Raw genomic sequence first — 11,673 nt, 5'->3', positions numbered from 1 at the left:
CTCTAAGGGCTTATCCCATAGCCTACTTTAAGACACAACATTACCTAGAATCCATTGTTTAGGCGTTCTTAGCTGCTGACTGGCATAATCCATTAGAGCATCAACTTGGTCAGTCAGGGGATGATCCAATGGCTTATACAATTTCCTACTCTTACTATTAATGACTTAGTATAAGACTTGCTGAGGTTGCGCACACTTCTGACTGCTAGTACATATCACAAGCTTTTCTTAAATGTGTATCATAGGACTTATTTGTCCCCCACAGATGGTATAGAATATCCAATTCTTAAACTTCTCATAATTGCCCTAGATGTGTCAAGAAGGAGGCTGACCTTTATTTTGTCTTCGGTAGTGTCCAGTGGTCCTTGGAAGTGTGCTGAGAGATGTTTTGTTGTATATTGCTTATGACTATGTGTCATGTTTTGTATGCTTGGCTCATATGCTTGTGTCTTGTAAAATTGTATACAGTGTTTTTGCTTCAATAATAAAAAAAAGTTTAAAGAAATCAAGACTATCTTACTAATAGGTCTTAAATAGGTCTCTAAAGCAGAATCTTTTGGTTTGGTGAGTGCTCCATAGATGTCATCATTGGTTCACTTATTTACAAGAGAAGGGTCTCATCATTACTGGTGTATCTCTTTAATATAATTGTACGTTAGCTAGTGTTATCTCCTGAAATATAATTACAGCACTGCCAGAATTATCTAATAATTTAAATATTGTTTTGACAGTACTGGTTCACTGACATTCAATACTACAGACTCATGAACCCTTCAGAACATCACATGTTTCGCAGATGGTGCTTATGATCAAGTCTGAGTCTAAGTTTACATGAACTCTCAGGTCACCAATGCTATGTATATGTAAAGTTGATTATAGCTTTTGATTTTGTAAATGGTTGTTAACCTCCAAACACTTTTAGAGCAAAATGATAAGACTTTATGTGCTGGGTTGTTGTTATTGGCACATTAATTATTGCGCATCTCCAGATAATAAAGATGTGCAGTATAATTATGATAAATGCTATATGTTACCAATTCAATTCAGTTGTCAATACCCAGGGCCAGCCCAAGTTTGATTTTTTTCAGTAAACAAATATAGATTTTGGCTCCCTTGATGAGTTAAACTTTCTAAAGGGACAGCAGCGTGGTGCAAAAGGGATGTGTTCTTACAATGAATTGGCATGGCCACATAATAGTACCATCTAGGGTACAGGGAGATAGTGAGTGACTGGGGAGGCAGGGTGGACAGGGAGATAGTAGATAACTGGAGAGGCAGGGAGATAGTGGGTGACTAGGAGACAGGTGTGACAGGGAGATAGTAGGTAACTGGAGAGGCAGGGAGATAGTGGGTGACTGGGAAACAGGGGTGACAGGGACATAGTAGGTGACTGGAAAGGCAGGGAGATACTTGGTGACTGAGGAGACAGGGGTGACAGCGAGATAGTAGGTGACTGGGGAGGCAGGGATGACAGGGAAGCAGCAGGTGACTGGGGAGGCAGGGATGACAGGGAGATAGTTGGTGACTGGGGAGACAGGGTGACAGGGAGATAGGTGACTTGGAAGGCAGGGGTGACAGGGAGATATTGGATGATCTTCATCCCATCCCAGCAGTCCCTGCTGCTCATATTCATCATCATGTTCCTAATACCGGTATACAAGCATAAACAGGACAGAAATGAATAACACAGTCACATACAGATGTGTCCACAATTACCTTTCTGAAAAAAGTGTCATGGCCTGCCATTCATGGCACTAGATAACCTTTCCTGACAAGACATACATGGCAAGCCATGTGTAAATCATCTGAAATATAGGGAGTCATTCCGAGTTGATCGCTCGCTAGCTACTTTTAGCAGCCATGCAAACGCATTGTCACCGCCCACTGAGGAGTGTATTTTCACTTTGCAGAAGTGCAAATGCTTGTGCAGCAGAGCAGCTGCAAAATCGTTTTGTGCAAAACAAGACCAGCCCTGTAGTTACTCTTCGTGTGTGTTGTTTCTAACAACGGAAGGACGGCTTTTGACGTCACACACCAGCCTGGCGTTCGCCCAGCCACGCCTGAGTTTTCCCAGCCACGCATGCATTTTTCTAAGCACTCCCTTAAAATGGTCAGTTGCCACCCAGAAACGCCCAGTTCATGTCAATCTTCCTGCGTTCTGCCGTGCGACTGAAAGCTAGAAACTGTGCAAAACCACAAAGGACTTTGTACCCATACGTCACGCGTGTGCATTGCGGTGCATACGCATGCACAGAAATGCAGATTTTTAGCCTGATCGCTGCGCTGCAAACAACGGCAGCTAGCGATCAACTCGGAATGACCCCCATAGTGCAGTACCACTTTTCAGACAGCAGGTGGCAATTTCAAAAACTGAGTAAACAGAAAGTCTGAGAGAAAGATCAGACCTGATCGTAGCAGCAATTTTGTTAGCAGATGGGAAAAACCATGGGGGTGATTCAGACCTGATTGCTCGCTAGCTTTTTTTGCAGCGCTGCGATCAGGTCAGAACTGCGCATACGTATGCACTGCAATGCGCAGGCGCGTCATACAGGTACAAAGCGGATCGTTGCTGTGCGATGGGTTTTACGAAGAATCCATTCGCACAGACGATCGCAAGGTGATTGACAGGAAGAAGGCATTTGTGAGTGGCAACTGACTATTTTCAGGGAGTGGTTGGAAATACGCAGGCATGTCCAAGCATTTGCAGGGCAGGTGTCTGACATCAATTCCGGCCTCGAACAGGCTGAAGTGATCGGAGCGGCTGAGTAAGTCCTGAGCTACTCAGAAACTGCACAAATTGTTTTTGTACTGCTCGGCTGCACAAGTGTTCACACACTTGCAAAGCTAAAATACACTCCCCTATAGGTGGCGACTATCTGATTGAAAAATAGCTAGCGAGCGATCAGGTCTGAATTAGGCCCCATGGGGGTCATTCCGAGTTGATCGTAGCTGTGCTAAATTTAGCACAGCTACGATCATTCACACTGACATGGGGGGGGGATGCCCAGCACAGGGTTAGTCCACCCCGCATGTCAGTGCTCCCCCCCCCCCCGCAGAAGTGCAAGGCATCGCACAGCGTCGATGCCTTTGCACTTCAAGAGTAGCTCCCAACCAGCGCAGCTTTAGGGTGCTGGCTGGGAGCTACTCATTGCTACCCGGCCCACAGCGGATGCGTATGATGTCACGCAGCCACCGCGGCCCGCCCCCCCCAACGGTCCGGCCATGCCTGCATTGGCCAGACCGCGCCACCATCCAGCCCCCTCCCACCCAGCGACCGCCTCTGCCTCAGTTCTGACCCGATCGCTGTGCTGTGAGACACTGCAGTGAGCAATCGGGTCGGAATGACCCCCCATGTGCAGTGCAGGGGAGGCAGATATAACATGTGCAGAAAGAGTTAGATTTGGGTGGGGTTTCTTCAAACTGAAATCTAAATTGCAGTGTAAAAATAAAGCAGCCAGTATTTACCGTGCACAGAAACAAAATAACCCACCCAAATCTAACTCTCTCTGCACATGTTATATCTGCCTCCCCTGCACTGCACATGGGGGGTCATTCCGACCTGATCGGTGCTGTGCGTTTTCGCACAGCAGCTGATCAGGTCAGAACTGCATATGCACCGGTGCCGCAGTGCGCTGGCGCGTGCCAGACAGCCGATGGCTGTCGTAGTCCAGCGATTGCCTCTGCTGGTGGGAAGGGGTGGCACGGCAGCATTTGACCACTATTTTAGGGGCACGGTCCGGCCAATGCAGGCATGGCCGGACCGTGCTGGGGGCGGCCCTCAGCGGCCGCATGATGTCACACACAGCTGCTGCGAGCCGAGCAGCAACGAGTAGCTCCCGGCCAGCTGCAGGAGCTGCGCTGGCCGGGAGCTACTCCTGAAGTACAAAAGCATTGCCACTGTGTGATGCTTTTGTACTTCAGCGACGGGGCAGGGACTGACATGCGGGGTGGGATAGCCCTGTGGTGGGCATCCCCCCACATGTTAGTGTGAATGATCGTAGCTGTGCAAAATTTAGCACAGCTACAATCAACTCGGAATGACCCCTATGGTTTTGCCCATCTGCTATCAAAGTTGCTGCTACGATCAGGTCCGAATTAGGCAGGCAATGGCCTGCAAACTTAAACAACACATACTGTACAGTAAAATAATGTTAGTACAGTGGGGGTCGTTCAGAGTTGACCGCTAGCTGCTTTCGTTCGCTCTGCAGCGTTGAGGCAAAAAAATTGGACTTCTGCGCATGCGCGTCGTACTATTGCAAAGAACTATGTACCGTATAAACTCGAGTATAAGTCGACCCGAATATAAGCCGAGGCACCTAATTTTACCACAAAAACCTGGGAAAACTTATTGACTCGAGTATAAGCCTAGGGTGGGAAATGCAGCTCTACCCGTACACAGACCTCATAGTGCCAGATATGCCCCACAGTGCCAGATATGCCCCACAGTGCCAGATGTGCCAGATATGCCCCACAGTGCCAGATATGCCCCACAGTGCCAGATGTGCCAGATATGCCCCACAGTGCCAGATGTGCCCCACAGTGCCAGATATGCCCCACAGTGCCAGATGTGCCCCACAGTGCCAGATATGCCCCACAGTGCCAGATATGCCCCACAGTGCCAGGTGTGCCAGATATGCCCCACAGTGCCATGTGTGCCAGATATGCCCCACAGTGCTAGATACTTACCCTCCATTTCTCCCGCGCTGTCGTCTGAAGGAGGGACACGGAGAGCGCAGCGCGCGGCTCTCCTGTGTCCCTCTTGCGTCTCCGGCGGCAGCGGCGTGTGTTAAAGGAAGTGCCGGTTTGTGTACTTCCTTTACCACACAGACGCCGCTGCCGCCGGAGATGCAGGAGGGACACAGGAGAGCCGCGCGCTGCGCTCTCCGTGTCCCTCCTTCAGACGACAGCGCGGGAGCGACGGAGGGTAAGTATCTAGCACTGTGGGGCATATCTGGCACATCTGGCACTGTGGGGCATATCTGGCACACATGGCACTGTGGGGCATATATAACGCTGACTCGAGTATAAGCCGAGGTGACTTTTTCAGCACAAAAAAAAGTGCTAAAAAAGTCGGCTTATACTCGAGTATATACGGTAGTTTCACACAAGGTCTAGCGAAGCTTTTTAGTCATACTGCTGGCCGCAGAGTGATTGACAGGAAGAGGGCATTTCTGGGTGTCAAATTACCATTTTCAGGGAGTCTTCAGAAAAACGCAGGCGTGCCAGGAAAAACGCAGGCGTGCCTGGGCGAGCGCAGGGCGTGTTCGTGATGTCAAAACAGGAACTGAACAGTCTGAAGTGATCGCAAGCGCTGAGTAGGTCTGAAGCTACTCTGAAACTGTACAAAATTATTTTGTATCCTCTCTGCGATCCTTTCGTTTGCACTTCTGCTAAGCTAGAATATACTCCCAGTGGGAGGCGGCATAGCGTTTGCACGGCACTAAAAACTGCTAGTGAGTGAACAACTCGGAATGACCACCAGTGTTCCTACAAATGTGTTTTTTTTTTCTTTTTCTTCTTACAGGATACTTCCACCCCACTGTGTGCTATTCCTGTAATGGGTACCTCCACTGATTGCAAACCCTACCAGCAGTAACCAACGCAGTGCGCCCCACATGGCTGCCTCAGATGGTTGCTCTGTGGGCAGGGTGTGCTTCATTTGGATCTTTCAGTGGAGGGTATAGCATACTCCTACACACATGTCAGTTTTCCCATACATGCATTTGGCCCTTGTATGGCTCATCTCCCACTGTGTAACCTTTGTAGTGCACCCAACATGGAAGCCTTATCTGGTGCGCTTGTGGATGGGATGAAAAATACATGGACCTGATGGTTTTGTTGGAACCCTACTCTGAACTTTAGAACTTTGCAATCTCCCCATTTTGTGTTATCTCTTCTAGGGGTGGACTATTCCACCCTAGGTAATCCTATAAAGTGCATCCAAGATGGCTGCAGCACCTGGTACCTTGTGAGGGTGGAATACACAACCCTTGGAGGTTATTACCCAAAATGCCTACCCCAATCATGCATTATGCTTTCTGTGTGCTCAAGGTTTTTTTTATGTCTGTGTGGTTTATCTCTTGTTGTATTACTTAAATCTTCTGTATTACAGTATGTGCATTGTTTGAGTTCAAGTTGGCGTCGGGGATGGCTGCCTTGGTACTGCTCTGCATGTATAATATGTCGAGTCTATTGTGTGTAATGTTTGTAATGTATGCTACGTTTTTCTCCCTTCTTATGCTATGTATTTCCCCTTCATGTTTGGCAATGCATTGTACCACAAAAAATTCCTAGTGTACATGAGTACACCTGGCCAATAAAGCTGATTCTGATTCTGATTTTACAAGTTGACCATTGCTTGACTCAACACACAGAGGTAACGAGGAATTCATTTGTAGAGACTTTACTCTTTCCACAGAGAAGACAACTAGATGTACAATGTCTAGGTAGACAGGAGATACTGTAGGTCGACACCATATGGTCATTATGACACGTTATATGTTACATGCCTTTTTGTCATATGTGTTGAGTCTGTATTTGCTTTCTAGAACATCATGTTTTTTTTAAAGGAACATGAGACCCAGGACCTGATCAACCAATAGGCTGAGGGGCGAAGCACCGGCACAATTGATGCTTAGCTTCTACCTACAACTGGAAGCCGCAGCGGCGGAAGGGGAGGGCGGGTCTCTGCAGATTCCATGCGGATGTCTTGGAACACGGCCCTTCAAAAATGGCAGCTGCCTTCTAGGAGACATATGCTAGAGGTATTACTAGACCATTACCCAGCGTTACCCGGAATGAGCATGTAACCCCCCCGGCACTGAGCATGTAACCCCTATGGCAACAAGCTTATGTAACCCCTGGCAACAAGCATGTAACCCCTGGCAATGAGCATGTGACCGGGTCTGACTTCCGGTCAGCAGAATCACGGACGCCGGTGGCTTCTCCTTCCACCTCTAGCCACCAACAGCACCGTGGGCAGCAACATGGACATCCGTATGTGCAGGGCAATTTATCCATCTGGCACACAGGAATATCAGCAGCGGCAACTAATTGTGAAGTATTAATATATCTCCAATATATCTCTCATACTAACTTCCATACAGGTACCTGGCTCTCTCATCCCAGCAACCGGGCAAACTTCACACAGAGATTTGATATGGAAATCATGATACTAATTAAAAGGCACTATTGATACTTGGCATTTTTTGCAATTGTTTGGTGGTTAAGGCGTGAGTATAGAAAAGCCAATTCTCTCAAAGTATTGTAACAAGGCAATACACCTCTGAGAGATTTTTTCAATACCGCATATATTTCGCTATGATACATTGGATTACTGTATCAAAAAGTTTATGATTACAATTTTCACATGTCGCTTCGTGAGATTATCTTTTTTAATTGTGAATATTAAAAGTTATATTTTATTAATAATTTTTGACACGTGTGCCCAGGATAGACTTAAAATCTCCTTTCTCTAACGTCCTAGTGGATGCTGGGAACTCCGTAAGGACCATGGGGAATAGCGGGCTCCGAAGGAGGCTGGGCACTCTAGAAAGATCTTAGACTACCTGGTGTGCACTGGCTCCTCCCACTATGACCCTCCTCCAAGCCTCAGTTAGATTTCGTGCCCGGCCGAGGTTGGATGCACACTAGGGGCTCTCCTGAGCTCTTAGAAAGTTATAGTCTTAGAATTTGTTTTTTTTTTCAGTGAGACCTGCTGGCAACAGGCTCACTGCAGCGAGGGACTAAGGGGAGAAGAAGCGAACTCGCCTGCTTGCAGCCGGATTGGGCTTCTTAGGCTACTGGACACCATTAGCTCCAGAGGGATCGACCGCAGGCCCAGCCTTGATGTTCGGTCCCGGAGCCGCGCCGCCGTCCCCCTTACAGAGCCAGAAGCAGGAAGATCGTCTGGAAAATCGGCGGCATGAAGACATCCTGTCTTCACCAAGGTAGCGCACAGCACTGCAGCTGTGCGCCATTGCTCCTCATACACACTTCACACTCCGGTCACTGAGGGTGCAGGGCGCTGGGGGGGGGCGCCCTGAGGCTGCAATAAAAACACCTTGGCTGGCTAAAATACCTCAATATATAGCCCCTGGGGCTATATATGAGGTAAATACCCCTGCCAGAATCCCAAAATAAGCGGGAGAATAGGCCGCGAAAAAGGGGCGGAGCCTATCTCCTCAGCACACTGGCGCCATTTTTCCCTCACAGCTCAGCTGGAAGGAAGCTCCCTGGCTCTTCCCTGCATTTCTACAGTACAGTAAGAGGGAAAAGAGAGGGGGGGGGCACAAAATTGGCACTGTATACAGTATAAGCAGCTATTAGGGACATAACTCAGTTAGTCCCTGTATATATATAGCGCTCTGGTGTGTGCTGGCATACTCTTACTCTGTCCCCCCAAAGGGCTTTTGTGGGTCCTGTCCTCTATTTGAGCATTCCCTGTGTGTGTGGAGTGTGTCGGTACGGCTGTGTCGACATGTTTGAGGAGGATAATGATGTGGAGGGGGAGCAGATGCCTTTAGCAGAGATGTCACCCCCTGCGGGGCAGACACCTGAGTGGATGGTATTATGGCAAGAAATGAGTGCACGTATAGACTCCTTACATAAAAAATTTGACGACATGCCGACTGTGGGACAGCCGAGTCTTCAGCTCGTGCCTGTCCAAGGGTCTCAAAAGTCATCAGGGGCTCTAAAACGCCCGTTATCTCAGGTGGCACAAGTAGATGTCGACACGGATACTGACGCCAGTGTCGACGACGATGAGTCAAATTTAATGCCCGTTAAGGCCATTCGCTGCATGATTGAGGCAATGAAAGAGGTGTTAAATATTTCTGATTTACATCCAGGTACCACAAAAAAGGGTATTATGTTTGGGGAGAAAAAACTACCTGTAGTTTTTCCCCCGTCAGATGAATTAAATGAAGTGTGTGAAGAAGCGTGGGCTTCCCCTGATAAGAAATTGGTGATTCCTAAGAAATTACTAATGGCGTTCCCTTTCCCGCCAGAGGATAGGTTACGTTGGGAAACACCCCCGAGGGTGGATAAAGCGCTCACACGTTTGTCAAAAAAGGTGGCACTACCGTCCCAGGATACGGCCGCCCTTAAGGAACCTGCTGATAGAAGGCAGGAGGCGATCCTGAAGTCTGTATATACACACTCAGGCATTATACTCAGACCAGCAATTGCGTCAGCTTGGATGTGCAGTGCTGCCGCTGCATGGTCAGATAACCTGTCAGAAAATATTGACACACTAGACAGAGACACGATCCTGTTAACAATTGACAATATAAAAGACTCAGTCTTATACATGAGAGATGCACAGAGGGAAATCTGCCGGCTGGCATCTAAAGTAAGTGCACTATCTATCTCTGCTAGGAGATACTTATGGACTCGCCAGTGGACTGGAGATGCAGATTCCAAAAGGCACATGGAAGTTTTGCCTTATAAAGGGGAGGAATTATTTGGGGATGGTCTCTCCGACCTAGTTTCCACAGCAACGTCTGGGAAGTCAGCATTTTTACCCCATGTCCCCTCACAGCCTAAGAAGGCGCCATTTTATCAGGTTCAGTCCTTTCAATCCCAGAAAAATAAGCGGGGAAAAGGAGGGTCTTTTCTGTCAAGAGGCAGAGGCAGGGGAAAAAGGCTGCAGCAAACAGCAGGTTCCCAGGAACAAAAGTCCTCCCCCGCTTCCTCTTCCAAGTCCGCCGCATGACGGTGGGGCTTCACAAGCGGAGCCAGGTACGGTGGGGTCCCGCCTCAGGAATTTCAGCGATCAGTGGGTTCGCTCACAGGTGGATCCCTGGATCCTTCAAATAGTATCTCAGGGATACAGGCTGGAATTCGAGGCGATTCCACCCCGCCGTTTCCTAAAATCCGCTTTGCCGATTGCTCCCTCAGACAGGGAGGCAGTGCTAGCGGCAATTCACAAGCTGTATTCCCAGCAGGTGATAATCAAGGTACCCCTACTTCAACAAGGCCGGGGTTACTATTCCACACTATTTGTGGTACCGAAACCGGACGGTTCGGTGAGACCCATTCTAAATTTGAAGTCCTTGAACACATACATAAAAAAATTCAAGTTCAAGATGGAATCGCTCAGGGCGGTTATTGCAAGCCTGGACGAGGGGGATTACATGGTATCCCTGGACATCAAGGATGCTTACCTGCATGTCCCCATTTACAATTCTCACCAGGAGTACCTCAGATTTGTGGTACAGGATTGCCATTACCAATTCCAGACGCTGCCGTTTGGACTCTCCACGGCACCGAGGGTATTTACCAAGGTTATGGCGGAAATGATGATACTCCTTCGAAAAAAGGGAGTTTTAATTATCCCATACTTGGACGATCTCCTAATAAAGGCACGATCCAAGGAACAGTTGTTAGTGGGAGTAGCACTATCTCAGGAAGTGCTGAGCCAGCACGGTTGGATTCTGAATATCCCAAAGTCACAGCTGGTCCCCACGACACGTCTAATGTTCCTGGGAATGATTCTGGACACGGCCCAGAAAAAAGTGTTTCTCCCGGAGGAGAAAGCCAGGGAGTTGTCTTCTCTAGTCAGAGACCTCCTAAAACCAAAACAGGTATCGGTGCATCACTGCACGCGGGTCCTGGGAAAGATGGTAGCTTCTTACGAAGCAATTCCATTCGGCAGGTTCCATGCCAGAATCTTTCAGTGGAACCTGTTGGACAAGTGGTCCGGATCGCATCTTCAGATGCATCGTTTAATAACCCTGTCTCCACGAACCAGGGTGTCTCTTCTGTGGTGGCTGAACAGTGCTCATCTTCTGGAGGGCCGCAGATTCGGCATACAGGACTGCGTCCTGGTGACCACGGATGCCAGCCTACGAGGCTGGGGGGCAGTCACAAAGGGAAGAAATTTCCAGGGACTATGGTCAAGTCAGGAGACTGCCCTTCACATAAATATTCTGGAACTAAGGGCCATTTACAATGCCCTAAGTCAAGCAAAATCCCTGCTCCTACACCAGCCGGTGCTGATCCAGTCAGACAACATCACGGCAGTCGCCCATGTGAATCGACAGGGCGGCACAAGAAGCAGGACGGCGATGGCAGAAGCCACAAAAATTCTCTGATGGGCGGAGAATCATGTACTAGCACTGTCAGCAGTTTTCATCCCGGGAGTGGACAACTGGGAAGCAGACTTTCTCAGCAGGCACGACCTCCACCCGGGAGAGTGGGGACTTCATCCAGAAGTCTTCCAAATGATTGTAAATCAATGGGGTCGTCCACAGGTGGACATGATGGCATCCCGCATAAACAAAAAACTAGAGAAGTATTGCGCCAGGTCAAGAGACCCTCAGGCGATAGCGGTGGACGCCCTAGTGACACCGTGGGTGTACCGGTCAGTGTATGTGTTCCCTCCTCTACCTCTCATACCAAAGGTACTGAGAATAATAAGAAAGCGAGGAGTAAACACAATTCTCGTGGTTCCGGATTGGCCAAGAAGAGCGTGGTACCCGGAACTTCAAGAGATGATCTCAGAGGACCCTTGGTCCCTGCCGCTCAGACAGGACCTGCTACAGCAGGGTCCCTGTCTGTTCCAAGACTTACCGCGGCTGCGTTTGACGGCATGGCGGTTGAACGCCGGATCCTGAAGGAAAAGGGCATTCCGGAGGAAGTCATTCCTACGCTTATTAAAGCCAGGAAAGA

This window comes from Pseudophryne corroboree, chromosome 4, assembly GCF_028390025.1.
Source record: "Pseudophryne corroboree isolate aPseCor3 chromosome 4, aPseCor3.hap2, whole genome shotgun sequence".
In the NCBI taxonomy this organism is placed as follows: domain Eukaryota; kingdom Metazoa; phylum Chordata; class Amphibia; order Anura; family Myobatrachidae; genus Pseudophryne; species Pseudophryne corroboree.
Note: the sequence above shows the minus strand (reverse complement) of the source record.